At 43.2% G+C, this 19,410-nt stretch overlaps 1 protein-coding gene and 1 pseudogene across 18 annotated transcripts in view; one reads left to right on the top strand and one right to left on the bottom strand.

Moving 5' to 3' along the window:
• APBB2 (amyloid beta precursor protein binding family B member 2) overlaps positions 1 to 19,410 on the bottom strand; it is a 375,292-nt gene that overhangs the window by 36,819 nt on the left and 319,063 nt on the right. Inside the window, exon 1 of one of the 18 annotated variants that reach the window (XM_072806797.1) lies at positions 1,074 to 1,181. The exons of 16 other annotated variants lie outside the window; for them this stretch is intronic. The gene's annotated coding sequence lies outside the window, so the exon portion shown is untranslated. Of the gene's footprint in view, positions 1 to 556; positions 678 to 1,073; positions 1,182 to 19,410 lie in introns of those variants that run through there. One more of the 18 variants, XM_072806783.1, reaches the window with a different exon arrangement.
• Positions 13,536 to 15,094, top strand: LOC140621523 (heterogeneous nuclear ribonucleoprotein A3 pseudogene; annotated as a pseudogene).

The raw sequence follows: 19,410 nt of genomic DNA, 5'->3' as shown, positions 1-19,410 counted from the left end.
GAACACGGGGAAAGCGGACACAACCCACCATTCAGGATTCAAGTCAAACCAGGCTGCGTCTGGGGTTATAAAAGGAAAGAAAAAGACTAATGGGATTGCCTGCTCCTCCGCCTTCTCCTACCCAAGGCAGTAATGAAGATTCACAGCCATGCATTAATTAGGGAATCGATAGATAGATGTGCCTGGTTACAATACTGGGACAGGGAAACAGATAATGGAGAGAGAAGGCACAGACTCCCCCAGAATCCAGTCAAATGTACGCGATATTTCCATCACGTTTTTCTTTAAAAAAAAAAAAAAGCCACCAAAAACTCCTTTTTGATTGCCAAGAGCAAGGAGGTGACAGGTTGGCTGATTTTCTACATTTGGGGAATTTGGAACCTCTTCTCACATGGGAGTCCCACATATTCTCAATCCTAGGACTACAATCATTCGCAAATGCGCAGTCTTTCTACACCAAACAACATTGGTTTCAACCCCAAAACTGGATTGCCCAGATGCTGCCAGGATTTCTTTCACTCGTTAACAGACAAGAAGACGCAAATGTAAGACTCACCGGAGGGCTGTGAGATGAAGGCGCTCGTTTACTCAATCCTGGTACCCAGGGGCCGCAAGCCAGACGCCCAGCGCAGAGCATCCCAGCAGCCCGCGCCCCCTCGCCCCTCCCCGCCCGCCCCCCCTTCACCCCTCGCCCCTCCCCGCCCCGGCACTTCGCTGGCGCCGCGACCAGCGCGGAGGGCGCAGCCTTTGTCCCGGGGGCCCCGGCGCCCGCCTCGGTCCCCGCTCGTCACCTCCGCCCGCACCTGCAGACAAAGGCCCGCCGTGGCCTCCCGGGCGCCCCCTCGCCCCTCCCCACCCGCCGCCGCCCCTCGCCTCAAGTTGCAGCGAGCGCCCCCCGCGCCCCCCGCGCCCCCGCCGCCGCCGCCGCCCATTGGCTGCCGGGGAGGAGCCGCCCCGCCAGCCCCGCCCCCCGCCAGGTGCGCCCCCGGGGCCCCGCCAGGTGCTCGCGGCTGCCCGGACCCGGCCCGAGGCGCGCAGGGCGGCGGGCACAGTGCCCTCCTCCCGCGACAGACCCCCGAGTCCAGCACGAACGCGGGACCCTCGGGACGTGGGAAGTTCGTTCGGATCCCGCTGAGCCGCTTTGCGAAGTCGACGCCCTGGGCTTTTCGGTTTTTCTGGTTCCTAATAGATCCAGCCGGGTCCGTGAAGGGGGGGCGGGTCGGCGGGGAGAGGGGGGTGGAGCAGGTGGTGGCAGGGGTGGCAGGGGAGGGCCCACTGGCACGCACGGCCGGCCGGAGAGCCTCTGCAGTGTCCAAAGCAGGGGCAAACTGTAGTTTGAAAAATCTGGCAGCCAGTTTGGAACTGAGCTCAAAGGTATCCTTGGCAGATTTCCCTGCCAATTTACACGAAACCCTTACCAGCAGGTAGTTGGCCCCGACACACCTTTCCAATCCCGGTCTCTCTTAGGGCACCTTTTGTTTAGTGCTGACTTGGAGCCACGATGACACTGGCACCCCAACACTGTCACCTCTAGTGGAGAGACCCCATACACAGAAGCAGGAAAGTGTCCAGTTGGCCAAGCGACAGCATTTTAAATGAGTGCTGGCCAGTCACTAAAATGGAGCTTGAAAGAAGAATCCAAGGTCTCCTTACCGTCTTTATTCTGTGTCTACGGAGAGCACTTTACTATTTGTTTGTGGGCAAGATGTTTGGACGATTTAACAAAATGAAATAGGCTATATTCAAAGTACCATGCACGGAACTTATGAGATACACATAGAGAATGAAGGGAGTCTGCAACTAGGAGGTTTTGTCTGATTTTAGTAAAACACATCACAGGCGTACTGGCAACTCTTAATGTTCATGTTTTAACAGCAGATTAAACATCTACTCACTTGTGCAACACTTATTAAGCTCTTCCTAAATGCCTGGCTCTCTGGCTATCCGTTGTTTTTCAAGGGGGACATGTTCTAACTTAGGGTATATCCGGATCTACGACCAGTAAATACCTCAGCTGTTTAGAAAAGTTGTTTACATTTAGCTGCTCCGGCAACCACAACTGTTTGGAACACAGCCTAACCCGGAGGTGGGGGGTGAGTCTGGGGCGTGGGGTTCAGCAGTCGGAATAGGCATCACGGAATCTGCAGACATGAATTCACAGAATCCCACCTGTCACCCCTTCTTCCCTTCCTCCCTCCCTTCCACATAATTGTAGTGAGTGTGGTTACTTGCCTACAGCAGGGCGGAAACAACACATCAGCCAGAGCTGCCAGATGCCCAAAGGTGACAACACAGTGTGACAGCTGAGGGTGTGCTCGCAGGGATGTCATGCTTGACAAATCCTGCCAACTCTACGTACCACTGTTCTCTCAGACGCATCCCCCTCTCTCCAACTCCACCGCCTCCTACCTAGTTCTAGCCACCGTCTTCTCTCATCTAGATGGTTGAAGTGGTCTTCCAACAGTCCCCCTGGTCCCACTCATTCCCAACTGGCTGTTCTCAGGGCTGCCACACGTGTGTGTCACAAATCACAAACCCGAGGAGCCGTGCTCAGGCTTTAAAACCCGAAAATGCTCTTCCATTGACTGAAGATAGAGTCCACAATCATTTCCAGGGTCTCTGAGGCCACCAGGGATCTGGTCCTGATTCTCTCTCTAATCAACACTGCAATCACGTTCCCTCTTTCTTCTCTTTACTCCAGCCTCATCTCCTAGTTTCTGGAACATGCCCAGCTCCTTTCCATCTCAGCCTTTGCACCATCTGTTTCCTTCTTCTGAAATGTTCTTCACTGCACTGCTCACCTGGCTAATCCCTTTCACCCTCCATATCTCAGTCCATTTCCTTGAGGAAAATCTTCCTACCAGGCAGTTCTACACCCTTACCTCCTCCATTCCCCAGTATCCTGGATTTTTTTCTTTACAGTCCTCTTCTCCTTCATTTTATGGTGAGGCTTATATACATGATTGTAGTGTCTGGTTTTGTTCCTGTAAAGAACTCAACCTTGGTCAAAGAGGGTCTTGGCTTGTGGTAGTAATCTCTAAGACCATGGACCTAACACTTGTGTTTCTGTTTGCCTGCAGCTCTTGGGTCACACTAGATAGTCTAACGATCTAGACTAGGGGCTTTGGCCCTAGGTAGGGGCTTTGGCTTATGTGGCATCAATGCCACCTCTGGAGGGGCTTGAGACTGAGGTCAACCACACGGATCATCAACCATGCCTATGTGATGGAGCCCCAGTAAAATTCCTGGACACCAAGGCTCAGATGAACTTCCCTGGTTGGCAATACTCTGTGCATACTGTCACACATGGATCCTGGAAAAGTTATACAGTCCATGACTCCACAGGAAGAGGACAACTGCAGCTCCGTGTCTGGATATTTCCTGCACTCTGCCCTATGCACCTCTTCTCTTGGCTGATTTTCATGTGTATCTTTTAGCTGTAATGAACCATAACTGTGAGTATAATAGCTTATAGTGGGTTCCGTCTTTCCAGTGAATTAGTGAATCAAAGGCTGGTCTGGTGGACTGTTCCCTCTTGTATTCTCAGTATCAGGCACATTTCCTAATACACAGTTAGTGTTTGATACATTGAGTATTGATCATATTTAATAAATGAATTTTTTTTTCTATAGGTACTTTTAAAATGAGCATGTAATGAACATGGAATGCCTTTACAATTTAAAGAATAAAATTTCACTTTGCCAACTCCTACTTCTGAGTCAAGGCCAGATCAAAAGTTGCCTCTTCCACGAAGCCCTTTCCTACTCGCCAGGGCCCATCATTCTTTCTTGCCAATTGTGTTCTCTGGCTTATTGCTCTGCTTTAACAGCAGTCAGTGTATTGAAATGTTTTTGTGAATGACCTATGTTAGATAAACTCTGAATCCCTGGTGTAGAATGTGGTGCTTACACAGAGCCGGTACACAAAAGGCATTTGCAGAAGGCAATTTTTAAAATTTAAAGGTTTGGTGTATAGAAAGATAGGTTCAGGGGTACCTGCATGGCTCAGTCAGTTAAGCATCTCCCTTTGGCTCAGGTTGTAATCTCCAGTCCTGGGATAGAGCCCAAGCTCCCTGCTCAGGGAGGAATCTGCTTCTCCATCTCCCTCTTCTGCCCCGCCCCCTGCTCATGCTCTCCCTCTCTATCTCTCTCTCTCAAAATAAATAAATAAAATCTTAAAAAAACATAGGTTCAGCCATCTATGAAATTCTGGTACATACTGCAGTTCATTCCCTGAAAAATAAAATAGCTGTTAACTGTAGTAGCTGTTATAATGGTGTGCAACTCTATTATTTTCTTTTTAAAAATAAAAATGTTCCTCAAAATTATTATCCACTTTAAAAACCTGACATGCTTTAAATAAAAGTATGGAAGCAGATCACCAAACTTTTAAAAGTCATCTGCCTCCCTAATTAGAATGAAATATTACAGTTTATTTACATAATACATTAAGAAAATAAAATAAAATAAACACAACCACCAATCTTTCTCTCCTCCATACAAACCTAATTGAAAATTCAACTAGCACACTAATAACCTATGATGTCCCCAAGTAGCATAGAAAAATCAATTTTATTTCCTTCAGACCTGCATTTAAACTGGATAATAACTGCTATAATGTGCAACAGCCATAATCCAATTTCAATTTGTTTGATTAGATGAATATAAACATTAAACAAGAAAGTCACAGGATTGTCATAACAATGTTCACGCTGTTAACTCATTATAGAACAAAGCATTTTGATTTGCTCCTAGAAAACATGCTGCTAGAAAATATATAAATATGAATTCAAAGAATCCTTGAATACCATCCACAAAGATCTTTGCATTGTCTCACCCAAAGATAAAAGCAGCTTTGAACTGAGAGGCCAGTAGGAACTCTCCCTGAATTTAGGACAAGGAAAACTCCAAATGATTCCTTATATATGAAGTTGTATTGAACATTCTTTTGTATCACATTCTATAATCAATAAGATTATAAAGGCAGCACCCAGGTCAGTGGTTCTCATATTAAAATGTGCATGGTAATCATTAAAATGAAGATGTCAGGGCTCAGCCCAAGAGTATGATTCAGTAGGTCTGGGGTGACCCCTCACTCTTTTCATGTATGCACCTGAAAGATCTTCAGAGGCAGGTGGCCAGCGGCTGGACATTGAGAAAGTTTCCAGAGATGGGACTGGAACTGTGTGGATGAAGGAAGTCAAATGACACAGATAAAGACAATGGACAGTGCAATGTTGTGGCTTCTTCTGTGTCCCTGACTACACTCTGAGCTCCTGGAAACTCAACCGTGACTATTTGTTTTTGGTATCTTCGATGCCCAGCTCAGCAGGGAGCACTTAATAAATTAATTTCATTATAGTAAAGTGGCTTGCACCCACACTCACACCTACCTGGACATCAGGAGAATTCACTGAGGATGCACTTGTGGGGGTCACACATGATCCCAACAAAGTTTTCAATAGACCAGGTGGGATGTTTGGGCAGGCCCTTGACCTAGATCAGTACCTTCTGAACTTCAGTGTGCAAATGCATTCTCTGGGGATGTGTTAAAATGCCAACTCTGATTCAGTAGGTTTGGGGTTGAACCTGCATTTCTAAAAAGCTCCCAGGTGATGCTGATGCTCTAGTCCAGAGACTCTGCTTTGAGTGGCAAGAATCCAGATGTAAATTAGCCCAACCATGGCCACAATGACAAACAGCAAGAAGGATGCATGCAAACTCAGATCTGCATTAATTTGAACAACAACAGCCAGAGAAGTTTGCACTGGGAGTAGTATTTCCTGACTTATTTTAAAGGACTGTGTTACCTGATGGTTGCTCTTAGAGAAAGCCATAACATGACTTTTTAAAAGAAAACCTCGACTGCCCCATAAAACATCAGATACAGCAGAAGCTTTGCTTGTAACTCACATAAGGATGAGGGCTTTATTCTAAAAAACCTCCAGGTTTGACAGCAGTGTGCTCCAATGAAAATTTTGAGAAAAAAATTTCTCCGGTCCAATGGCCTGAAGTCTTCATGTTCTGCCCTTATAAAATGCAAAGGCTATTTATAATAGCCTGGGCACAACAAAATTTTTTATAAGTGGAAGACATTTCCAAGTCCTAGTCAGGGAGCAGAGCTCATTTCCCGCATGCAATATTCAGCAGACACAACCTCCCACTAGACCAAAGGCAGTGGGCACTTCCCTGGCATTTACTGTACTATGAAGAAATTTGACTTCTCCCTCTTCCCCCAACATCACATCTCAACTGCTAGGTGGTGGGAAGTAAGCATAAATCATTACCCTCCATGATTCGGAATCCTATTAGAACTGGTTCAGTTCTTAAAATGCATCTGCTCAACCATGTCCCTATGCAACCCCCTGGCAGGCAGGATTGCAAGGAGGTGCATGGGCCCTGAAAGCATGAGGGCCCAGTGAAATGCCTGCTGTCTGGCAATTTCCACAATTAAAATTAGAGAAAAAGCATGTTTCTGTAAATTCAAACTTAAACTGATATTAAATTCATGGTTGGGAAAGTGGGGGCTGGGGTAAGGGGGTAGGGACTGGGGTAAGGGGGTAGGTAGAGAGAGGCAAAAAGAAGTTCCTGAAGTCAATTTTACTTCCGTCACCTCTAGTTCACCACTGCTCTGGTGTCTGTCCCTGTAGTTTTGTCTTCTTGCAAATGTAATACATGGAATCACACCATACATAGCTTTAGAATCTTGCTTCTTTCACTTAGCATAATTGTTGAGTGTACCAGTTGGGTTCATTCCTTTTTATTGCTGAGAATTTCATTGTAGGGATGTGCCACACTTTGTTTATCCATCTACTAGCGATGGATATTTGTGTTGTTGCCAGTTTGGGGCAATTATGAATAAAGCCAATAATAAGAAAAACAGCCCAAGTGTTTAAATGGGCAAAAATTTAAACAGATACTTCACCAAAGAAGATATATGGTTTTCATAAGCACGTAAAAGATGCTCAGTATCATTATTCACTAGGGAATGCATATTCAAAGTACAATGAGTTACCACGTCACATATTGTAGAATGCTAAAATAACAGCAACAAAACCCTATGAAAACGTGGCCATACCAAGTGCTGCTGAGGATGCTGGGCAATTGGAACTCTTACACTGTTGCTGGGAACGCAAAATGGTAGTTTCTTCAAAGAGTGGTTTGGCAGTTTCTTATAAAGCTAAACGTATCCTTCCCATACAACTCAGCAATCCCACTCCTGGGTATTTACCCAAAAGAAGTGGAAACTTATATTCACACAAAAACCTACATGTGAATGCTTATAGAAAATTCATGGCTCATGATGAACTCCCCTCCCTCCTTTTTAAATATTTTATTTATTTAGGGGCACCTGGATGGCTCAATAGTTGAGCTTTTGCCTTTGGGTCAGGTCATGATCCCAGGGTCATGGGACTGAGTTCCACATCCGGCTCCTGGGTAGCCTGCTTCTCTCTCTGCCTATCTCCCTGTGTCTCTCATGAATAAACACAATCTTTTTAAAAACCAGATTATATTTACTTGAGAGAGAGAGCACAAGCAAGGGGAGAGGGAGGAGAAACAGGCGCCCCACTGAGCAGGGAGCCAATGCAGGGCTCAATCCCAGGACCCTGGTATCATGACCTGAGCCAAAGGCAGACGCTTAACTGACTGAGCCACCAGGCGCCCCTTAACATCCGCTTTAAGATGAAAAGGCACCTGTCTATGGATGAAACCCATCCTAAAACTCCTTTGGGTTACTTCAGTTTTCCGAAGTTCAGACCTGAGTACATGAGTGATCTTTAAAAAATAACTAAGAGATTATAAAGTAGAACCACTTGATTTCTTGGTGATCACAAAACTGCTCTTAGGAGCTTGCTGTTGAGGCTGAATCTCAGAGGAGAGTCTGAACAGGGGTTTATCCTGTAATCACCACTTCCAGTGTCAGGAAGCAGGTTCTGACCCTCATCTGTACTTACCCCTGAATCCCTCCTCCACACTTTGCCTTCCCCATTCCACTTAAGTGCCCCCATCCCCTCCAAGAGGTATCAGCAATGTCAGGAAACTATGGAAAGCAAAGCAGAAAAAATCTGCCAGCATTCTTATCCTTCGGCGTGGAGTTGAAATAAAAACATCATGTATGACTGCTAGGATCTGTTTTATCTTCATGCTCAGCAGGAGTTCCTGATGGTGAATGCCTCCGAATGGCATTTCGAAGGAGTCTGGGTCCATTATCTAGCAGAGCTCTGCTTGTTTTCATAAATAAAACCTTATTGGAACATGACCACAGCCATTCATTTAGATCTGGTTGAGGGCTGCTTCTGCCTAACAGTGCCAGAGTTGAGTAGTTAAGACACAGGCAGGATGCCCACAAAACTTAAAATATTTACCATCTAGCCTTTTATGGAAAAGTTTTGCAGATCCTTGATCTAGCAGAATGGCCCTTTGGTCATTCAATTAATATGATCTATTCGTGTCCTATTTGCGTGGACTGGTATAACTACTAATTACTAATATGTGTGCAGCACTTTATATCTTCACGTACGAACAGTTCTGTATCTTCAGATAGGAACAAATGTCTGTTCATATCCATCATTTCATTATCCTATGAGCTCTATTAAGTTGGCAAATTGTTACCATTTCCTTTTCACAGACAGACAAAATAGGATCTGACACAATGAGTGAGTTTATTTATAAGAGGTGAAACCAGAACTCACACCCATCTTGTTCTCCAAATCTTCTGCTCTTGTCACAAATAAACAGAAAATAAATAAGACATAGAGCACATCAGCAAGCTGATCATTTAGTGAGCCAGCTAAGATCGACTTGGATTTTCATCTGTCTAAGCTCATTCAATTAAATTCAGTGCCACACAAAGTTCATGCATGAGGCTCATGTCCTCTGAGATGGTGTCCTCTTTTATCCTCATTTGTGGCACTTATAGATTGCATAACCTACAAGAACCTTCTCTTTCATGCAAACTATACTCTTTTCATATATATGAGTTAATTATACTAATGAAGTATCAGAGAGTTGATTCATTTTCACGGAAGCTAAAGCTCAGATAATTTCTGGGGCTTCCTTTAAGAAAAATAATACAAAAATACTCTCCTTTTGCAAATTTTACAAAAACCACATAAACTCATTACTAAACCCTCTCCCAGGGCCTTGAAAGGGGCCCAAGATTTTAAGCTTCCTTATCATAATAGTAAACCCTCCTCTGTGCATTATCTTTCCCCCTTGACGAAAGGAAACTCATATATTCCAGATAGAGCTCCTCGTAAGAATCGCTGCCTTCTGACTGAACAGACTGATTATTTAAATCTGCCATCCCCATTGCCTCCTCTTAAAGCTGCAAGATTGAAATCATTCACGCCTGATCTCAGCCTCCAGTGGTGGCTTTCCAAGTGTGGGCCACGATAAAATCAGCTTTACTAGGGAATGTGTTAGACGTGCAAGTTCTCAGGTCCTCTCCCAGACGTTCTGAATTACAGACTCTGAGGATGGGACTCAGCCGTGGGTACTTTCTCAAGACCTACAGTTGATTGTGACGTGGCTCAAGTTTGGGCATCACTGGTCATCTAGATCATGGATTCCACTCTCTCCACTCATGCAGAAAAAACTTTGAGGAAATGAGGGGAAACCACAACATCTAACCAAGTTTTATAATTTTTTCTTTAGGAGCACAAGAAGCCAACAGTCAATTTTAACAGTAAGCAATCCCATTTTTAGAATTTTAGGAAAATATAGCATGTAAGATGTGTCAGGATTAACCAGAAGGAGACAAGCAAATGCTCACAGCTCAAAGTCTACTTTGATGGTTCCTGAGTGCACTGATGACAAATTAAATGAATTCATGACTTATTAATCGAGTGGAAAATGTATATTTAAACACTCCTGATATAGTCAGACTGAATCAGTAATTCCAAACTCTGAATCATCTTACAAGTTGAAGGAACTTCTCACAAAGAACCTAAATTACTTACTTTAAGTAAAATTCCTTATTTTTCAAAGGTTGGGGGCTGGATCAAATCAATCCTTTTAATCATCAAAGGGCTATTTTATTATTTTTACCCACCAAGGACCTCTTATTTTAAAATGTACTTCTTATACAAATATTAAACTACTTTGATGTGTACCCACACTGCTTTTCCTGGCAATCAAAGGTACACTTAGCCACTAATCACAACTTCTGATCAGCATTAGCTAACCTGTGTTGCCCCTCTAAGTGGACATATTTTAATTCCCACCAGAAGCAAAGACTCTTTTGGTTGGCCTGTGCAGCTTTGTATTACACAAATGCGTAATTTTCCCTCTGGCCTCTCCTCATCTATAAAAGGCATATAAAACCTGTTGTTCTAAGGATTAAAATAAAACAAACAAAGCTAGATATAATGTATTTAGCACCTTATTTGGCAAATGGCAGGCACCCAAATATGGACATTACTATTCACATGATGATTAATTAAGCTGTTTGAAATCCTGAAATGAGCTCTACAGTGGACACTTGTTAGCTTAACCATCCTGGCCCCCCTTTCTGGGAAATACCACACCATGCAAACCTAGGTGAACAGCAGGTTCCTGATTGACACCCTGCATGAAATAAACCTGACCAGTTAATTTAGACTAGGGTGGGCGCCTACCCTATGCTGGGTGAGTCTCTTCCCTCAGGAATTTGGAATTGAGAGTCTACAGTTTTAGACTGGCTAGGAAAAAAATGGCCATTTTTTACCATATGAAAAAGTGAAAACCATAAGTGAATCCTGACATTACCTCACACCCTAGGTTCCAAAAGACAATCAAATTGTCCTTTGCTTAAGATCATTTGAATCGTTTTCTGTTGCTTATAATCAATGAGCTTTAACTACCATCCCTACCCTTCACCCAAACTGTGGCAGAGCCACATGAGGTGAGGTCAGTCCCAACCTGATAGTTAGTGACTCCAAAGTAGTCACTGGCCCTTAGGAGGGCTATGTGTTCAGCACAGGTCCAAGCAGACATCTCTTCCATATGTGGGAAATCCAAAAAGGGAGCAAGCCCTTTGGCAACACACTGTAACTTCAGGCTAATTAGAGTTGAAGATACCAGCCCATCCAAAGGCTTGATAGCAGGAGAGATTTAGTGAAAAAGATCTTATGCTGGGGTCGTTCCAAGCCAACTGTGGGATCCTGGTTAATTCACTTCACCTTCTGAGTCTGTTTCCTGAAGAGTTTCCTCTTAAGTATATGAGACAGCAACAGCAGCCCCGACAAGCACAACAATAATAATGATGGTAAACACATACCTAGTCTTCATCAGTCAGGGCACAACCAGGAGAACAAAAACTGCTCCAAATAGTTTAAATGGGGAATTTAATAGAATTGGTGACATGGGTGATGGAAGAGTAGAAAAGCAAACGGGAGACAGCGAGGCCCTCAGAGATGAGCAACAGCAGGATGCAACCTACTGTGCCCTAGCTGAAGGGCCCAGGGATCAAGACTACCCAGAGGAGCCACTACCACAGTGGGGTATGCAGAGGTGGCTGGAGCCAAGAGGAGCCACAGCCCGAGGCCCAGAGAGGGGAGAGGAACCTGGCTGGCACTTCTTTCCTTCAGCACCTTCCAGTGGCCAGACCCAGGGACAGCCTGCACTGGGACTAGTGCACTCACCCTGTAGGCGCCAGACACTGTCCTCAGCTCTTAGCAAGGGGAACCCATTTACCCCCAGGAGGTAGACAATGGTATTACCCAATGGAGAAACTGAGCTATAGAGAGAGTGATGTAATTTGCCCAAAAACACACACACAGTAAGTGGCAGGATTGGGATTTAAATCTTTTTCATTTGAAATCCATTGATTGAAAATCCATTTGATTTCTTCCAGAGGTGTGGCCAGCAAAAACAAAAGGCCACACTGTTGCAAATGCTATGTGTTTATTGTTAGACACTTAATATTCAAACACTGCAGTTATGCTGCTTGTCCCCAAACAAATGGACGGGGTGTCCTTGGTGGTTCTGAACACTGTAGACCGCTTTGTACCGGGAGCTGCTACAAACTCAGCCCTCCTGATTCATAATCAGTCCTAAAAACAAGTTCTCCCTTTGCAACTACCAAGTTCTCCCTTTGCAACTATGGTTAGTTTTCCAGACAAACAACTCTTTTTTTCCTTCAATAGGTATTTATCAGTAAACTACTAAATTTTGGATATGATGATAGGTATTGAGAGTATTCAATATTTGACCCATGCTCCACCCCCCCCATTTTTACTTTTCAGGTATAAAAATTACTCGTTTTTCTTTTCTTCCTTCTCTTTCTTCTTTCTTTCTTTCTTTCTTTCTTTCTTTCTTTCTTTCTTTCTTTCTTTCTTTTTCTTTCTTTCTTTCTCTCTCTCTCTCTTTCTTCTTCTTCTTCCTCTTCCTCTTCTTCTTCTTCTTTTTTTTTTTTTTTTTTTTAGAGAGAGAAAGGACACGCTCATATCCAGGAGTGGGGGAGGAGGGACAGAGGGGGAGAGAATCTTAAGCAGATTCCATGCTCAGTGCAGAGCCTCACATGGGACCTGGGGCTCAATCTCAGGACCCTGACAGCATGACCTGAGCCGAAATCAAGAGTCGGTCACTTAACCCACTGGGCCACCCAGGCGTCCCTCCAAATTTTCTTGAGTACAGTTGACACACAACGTTACATTAGTCTCAGGTATATAACAGAAAAAGTTTATACATTATGCTGTGCTCACCACAAGTGTAGCTGCCATCTGTCCCCGACACAGCGCTATCACAATACCATTGTACAATGTCCCCTGTGCTGTACCTTTCATTCCCGTGACTTATTCATTCCACAACTGAAAGCTTGCATCTCCTACGCCCCTTCAAACCTCCCTCTTCCTCTGGGAACCATCAACAGTTTGTTCTCTGTATTTTTAGGTCTCATTCTGCTTATAAGTCATTGTTATATGAGGACCTGGGACAATCTGACTGGGTAAGGCCTAGATGGAGTACATTCCAATAGTGAATTACAGATTCAGTGGTTACTCAGTGTCATGCCTATGCCCTCCTGCTCCATGTCCATGGCAGGTGTGACCAACAGATGGCAGACTCCTCAGCCAGCTGGTTTTGGTCTCCTGGCTTTTCTCACTCCAGCAGTTCAGGTCCCTAATGTCATCATGTCAAAGATGGCGAGTAACCCTTATTTGCTAACCTGGCATTAGGATAAACATTTCCTAAAAATAAGGCAAATGTCCGAAGCGACTGCTTTATAAACAAAATAGGCCAGGATTTTAGATTTTGAAGGCAAATGAGAAACATGTGAAACCACAAAGACTTCTGAGAAAAAAAAAAAAAAAGTGGCTTTGACATTTCTTGGTTTATACTATTGTATTAGTTTCCTTGCCAACTATATAGGCCTAATGCTATAAAGGTTTACTGTCTGTGGTATTTACTACTAAATATTTAGTAAAAACTAAAAATTACTGGAATTTGTGTGCATTGGCATATCAGGTTCTACACAGTGCTTTAGTAATGGAAAAATACCTCTTCCTCTCAGTCCCATATTGAAATCGAGTTGGAAGAGGCAAGTCCGGTCTCAAAATGGAGGTAAAACTGCCGCCAGGTCGCCCCCAGCCGGACTCTGGCCACCGCCGCCTCCGCCACGGGGAGAAGGGCCATGATCCAAAGGAACCCGAGCAGTTGAGAAAACTGATAGTTTAAGAGAACATTTTGAAAAATGGGGCACACTTACAGATTGTGTGGTAATGAGAGACTCCCCCCAAACAAAACGTTCCAGGGGTTTTGGTTTTGTGACTTACTCTTGTGTTGAAGAGGTGGATGCAGCAATGTGTGCCCGACCACACAAGGTGATGGGTGTGTAGTGGAACCAGAGAGCTGTTTCTAGAGAGGATTCTGTAAAGCCTGGTGCCCACCTAACAGTGAAGAAAATTTTTGTTGGTGGTATTAAAGAAGATACAGAAGAATATAATTTGAGAGACTACTTTGAAAAGTATGGCAAAATTGAAACCATAGAAGTTATGGAAGACCGGCAGAGTGGAAAAAAGAGAGGATTTGCTTTTGTAACTTTTGATGATCATGATACAGTTGATAAAATTGTTGTTCAGAAATACCACACTATTAATGGACATAATTGTGAAGTGAAAAAGGCCCTTTCTAAACAAGAGATGCAGTCTGCTGGATCGTAAAGAGGTCGTGGAGATGGATCTGGCAACTTTATGGATCGTGGAGGAAACTTTGGAGGTGGTGGTAATTTTGGCCGTGGTGGAAACTTTGGTGGAAGAGGAGGCTATGGTGGTGGAGGTGGTGGCAGCAGAGGTAGTTATGGAGGAGGTGATGGTGGATATAATGGATTTGGAGGTGATGGTGGCAACTATGGTGGTGGTCCTGGTTATAGTAGTAGAGGAGGCTATGGTGGTGGTGGACTAGGATACGGAAACCAAGGAGGCGGATATGGTGGTGGTGGAGGAGGATACAATGAAGGAGGAAATTTTGGTGGTGGTAGGAACTATAATGATTTTGGAAATTATAGTGGACAACAGCAATCAAATTATGGACCCATGAAGGGGGGCAGTTTTGGTGGAAGAAGCTCGGGCAGTCCTTATGGTGGTGGTTATGGATCTGGTGGTGGAAGTGGTGGATATGGTAGCAGAAGGTTCTAAAAAAATTTCAGAAGAAAAGGGCTACAGTTCTTAGCAGGAGAGAGAGCAAGGAGTTGTCAGGAAAGCTGCAGGTTACTTTGAGACAGTTGTCCCAAATGCATTAGAGGAACTGTAAAAATCTGCCACAGGAGGAACAATGATCCATAGTCAGAAAAGTTACTGCAGCTTAAACAGGAAATCCTTCTTGTTCAGGACTGTCGTAGCCACAGTTTGCAAAAAGTGCAGCTATTGATTAATGCAATGTAGTGTCAATTAGATGTACATTCCTGAGGTCTTTTATCTGTTGTAGCTTTGTCTTTTTCTTTTTCTTTTCATTACATCAGGTATATTGCCCTGTAAATTGTGGTAGTGGTACCAGGAATAAAAAATTAAGGAATTTTTAACTTTTCAAAAAAAAAAAAAAAAAAGAAAGAAAGAAATGGAAAATATGAGGTCACTCCGCTGTGCACATGTGTCTCTCTCAAAATGAAAAAGAACAAATTTGCACTAAACTACCTCCAAGTTTAAATGGCAGGGAGAAAAAACATTCTAGTGTCTAAAAATGTAGACATCAAATCATGTTATACATCATTTTGGAGGAAGACATAGTTGTCTGGCAATAAACTGCTCACCCATGAAATGAAATAACCCTTCTAGGAAAGGATGATTAATTATTTAATAAACACTGTGTGTTTTTAACTTCACTGTGAAAAATAAATGGGGGAGGTGCCTTGGGAATCTCAATGGGCAGCATCCTCTCCCTCCTGCCCACTACACCCCACGCTGTAGGTACCGAGGAGGTGGCGCTGGAGGGAAGGACAGCATGGAGTGGGGCAGGAGGCAGGTTCTGTCCCCATCTCTACACAGGAGGACACAAAGGCTCAGAGTCACACAGCCAAGAAGAGGCAGATCCAGGAGTCTGGCTGGCTGTGTTGAACTCCAAAGGTCCTTCCAAGATATCATATAATCTGGACCACCCAGAGGAGGGAGGAGGTGAGGGTAAAGGAAGGAGGAGGGAGGAGCAGAGCAAGGGAGAAAGAGCTGGGGTAGCAGAGGGGGTTCCCACCATCCTGACTGTGGTAAGGTTGAACAATGGTCCCCAAAGTATCAGGTCCTAATCCCTGAAACTTGTAAATATTACCTTATAAGGAAAAACGGTCTAAGTTGTAGATTCTGAAATGGGGGTATTATCTTGAATTATCTGAACGGGCTCTAAATCCAATCACAAGTGTCCCCATAGGGGAGGGGCATAGAGATCACACACACAGAAGACAAGGTGACATGAAGAGGATGCAGGCACTGGGGTGATGGCCACAGCCAAAGAATGGGTGACGGGCACTGAGGGGGGTACTTGACGGGATGAGTACTGGGTGTTATTCTGTACGTTGGCAAATTGAACACCAATAAAAAATAAATTTATTATTAAAAAAAAAAGAAAGAAAGAGCAACTACAAGCTGGAAGAGGAAAGGAACAGATTCTTCCCAGGGCCTCCAGAGAGAGTAGGGTCTTGCCAACGCCTTGATTTTGCCCACTGAAATGAATGTTGAACTTCTAGCCTCTAGATTGTGAGAGAATTCATTTCTGTCGTAAGCCAGCAAGTTTGTGGCATTATGTTATGACAGCCACCGACCTGCTGATTACAAGCTGAGAGGTGTGGCTGTGTGCTTCTCAGCCTGGCTGGCACCTGAATGAATACCAGGAGATCCTGGTCGGGGGCTTTCAACTCTTTTTCTGAAGCTTCTTTCTCCCTTCCCCTGTGTGATCCTCAGCACAAGAGAAAACAGGTGTTCCCATTAACAGCTAAAAGGAATAGCAAAATGCACTGGTTCAGAATTTAGGATTCATGGTTTTAGACATGGCTCCATAATTTTTTTTTTGGGTGCAACACCAAGCAAGTCATATGAAAGTTCTAGGTCTCCCTTTCCTGATCTATAAAAAGCATCATGATATGTCCTTTAGTCTCTGGAGAGATTAAAGGAGGGATGCCTAGGGATGCTGATGCCGTGGCTCAGCGGTTTAGCACCTGCCTTCAGCCCAGGGCATGATCCTGGAATCCCGGGATTGAGTTCCATATCGGGCTCCCTGCATGGAGTCATGTGTCTGCTTGTGTCTCTGCCTCTCTCTCTCTCTCTCTCTCTCTGTCTCTTATGAATAAATAAAATATTTAAAAAAAGAAAGATTAAAGGAGATAGTGTGCACAGACCCTTAGTGAACTATAAAGCATTATATTAAAACATGTAAAGAGTCCTGATTAATCTCCCTTCATTCTCTTCTTCATATAATCAAAAGCATCCTTAAGCCCCTAGTATAAGGAAAGAATTGTGTTGAGTCACATACAGAGAAGTATAAGACACAGTGCTGGCTGTCAAGGATTTATAATCTTCTTGGGGAGACATACACACCTACAATGTTAAGTAACAGCACAAGGTTGAAGAGATTAAGTGCCAATAACATGTACATGACTACAGAAATAAAAGAGATCATACAGCACCGCAGTGGTGTGAATATTTGGTCCCCTTCCTAGTGCAGAAGTGTATTTCTCCACCCCCTGAACTCATGATTGGTTATATGACTTGCTTTGGCCAATGTAACGTGAGCAAAAGTTCAGTGTTGTTTCCAGGCAGACGTTTTAAGAGTCTGTGCATTTTTTCTTCTTGTGACCATGGCTGGCAATACTCTAGTCTACCAGTGACTGTATCATCGGCCTGGGACATAGCATGAGGCAGTGCCTCCAGCCAATCTGCCATGGACATTTAGCAGAACGAGAGTTGTTTTAAGCCACTGAGGCCTTTGGTTGTTACTGCAGCATAACCTAACCAGTGCTGACTGATACAAAAGGTGACAGGCTACCAGAAAAGGTGGGACCAAATTAGGCTATAAGGACAGCCATGTCAATATAATGCTTGACAGGTACATTACAAAGTGATTCATGAGTCTCAAGGACTCATGTTAATTACTTACTATTCTACTTAATACACCCCAGGTGGGCAGGGACTGTGAGGTTCTTGCTCATAGCTACATCCTTGGTGCCAACTACCATGGCTGACACGTAGTAGGGATAATAAATGAGTGTCTAATAAATCCCCAGAGGGGTGGATTGGACCATCTAACAGAGGAAGGAAGGAGAAAAGAAACTCAATAGCTTGATACCTCAAAGTAGGAATGAGGATGATGGGACCTTGGGCATAAAGAATACCAAGACAGATCACTTAAAAACATACAGGTACAATTATCGTTAAATTATAATTGTAAATCTTAAAAAAAAAAGATGGTGCCCCTCCTAGATGATGACAGCCATTTCTATTCTTCTGCTGTCCTGATTAACACGATTCTTTGGTATAATCTGTTCTAATAGCATGGTTCCAAGGTCTAACAGGATGATTAACAATATTATGATTAAAAGTGACTCAAGATTTAAAGACCTAAGATATATACCATCTTTCTTTTTTTTTAAGTATCACTCTAATTTCTATAGCACAGACTTACTAAAACCTTATCTTAAAACAATTTTTCCCCTCCTTTTTATTTGCAATCCTTGACTTAGCGAATTTAATGAATAGGATTAGGTTTTATCTTCCTTAATAAATATCCTCTACAGCTTCTCTTATGTCAATAAAAAAGACAAAGCAACTCTTTAGCTAGAAGCTATATAGAGATAAACCAAGACATTTCCTTTAGGCAAGAAAGGGGTGCAATTACTCTGGGCCACCGAATTTGTGGGGAAAATATATTAAGAAATTCTACACCATCCATTAGATGTAATGCTTTTGGTAATCACTGCTTATCTTTGTAATGGGATCCCTGGTGGTAAGAAAAGTAAGTCTGGCAAGCAAGTACCTTTAGGGCTGAGGTGGTTTCTGTGACACTGTTATTCTCTAATTCATGTAGGAAGCCACAAATGTCATTTCGATTGGCCAATAAATATTAATTTACTGTAGAGATATATTATTAACTTTGCTGTTCTTTTAGCTGCTCTGGGTTTTTACATAGGGGAAAAAAAAAAACCCTCAAAATACTCCTGCTGCAGAATGCACAGCATTTGTCAATTACTGAAGAATAGGAAAGCCAGGGAAAAAAATTATCTGTATTTTAAACATGCCATTAAAGGGCACTACAACTGGACTTTGTAATTATTAAAATGTATATCCCATGTGCTTCAGAAAAAAATTAAGTGGTTTACAATAAAAGGCAAACATCCTATCAGGCTCTTCGATTAGAAAAGTAAAATTTAAAACCAAATAGAAGGAAGAAGTAGTTCTGTAAATCAATTAGGTTAAATATGAACCTGAATTGCATTCAACCGTTTCTGATGTAAAAAAAAAGAAAACGGCAGTCATATGGTTTAGTCTAGCATTATTATTGCAGTTAAGGATTTAATTTCACTTGAAACTTTCTGGCAATAAAGCAAATGTGACCAACTATGCAATTTTCACCATTAACCTAATTCTTTAAGAGAGTCAATATTCACTGACTGCAAAGAAAGCTATGCTCAGAAGAATATAACACTTTTCAGTGAAGTCATGGGGGGTGGCGTGCTAAGCAAAGTGTTAAAACCCAGCTTTGTTATAACTGATAGAGTTATCATTCAGAACCCCTAGATCAGGGTACTTCTAACCCGGCAGGTCCCAGAAATACTGATCCTCTTCAAAGTCCACTTGTATGAAGCAAATAATGTGTTTTATGCTCACAAAGTATTAAAAGTTCAAAACAGCCCAAAGCCTTCAACAGCTAAGCTGTGTGTGTGGGCCCCTGAGAGCAGGATGTTGCAAATACTATTTCTCCCAATGATCTGTTCATGGAATCTTTAAAAAATTAA

The sequence above is a fragment of the Canis lupus genome, chromosome 2 (genome assembly GCF_048164855.1).
Source record: "Canis lupus baileyi chromosome 2, mCanLup2.hap1, whole genome shotgun sequence".
NCBI lineage: Eukaryota > Metazoa > Chordata > Mammalia > Carnivora > Canidae > Canis > Canis lupus.
This window is presented reverse-complemented; position numbering and strand designations above follow the sequence as displayed.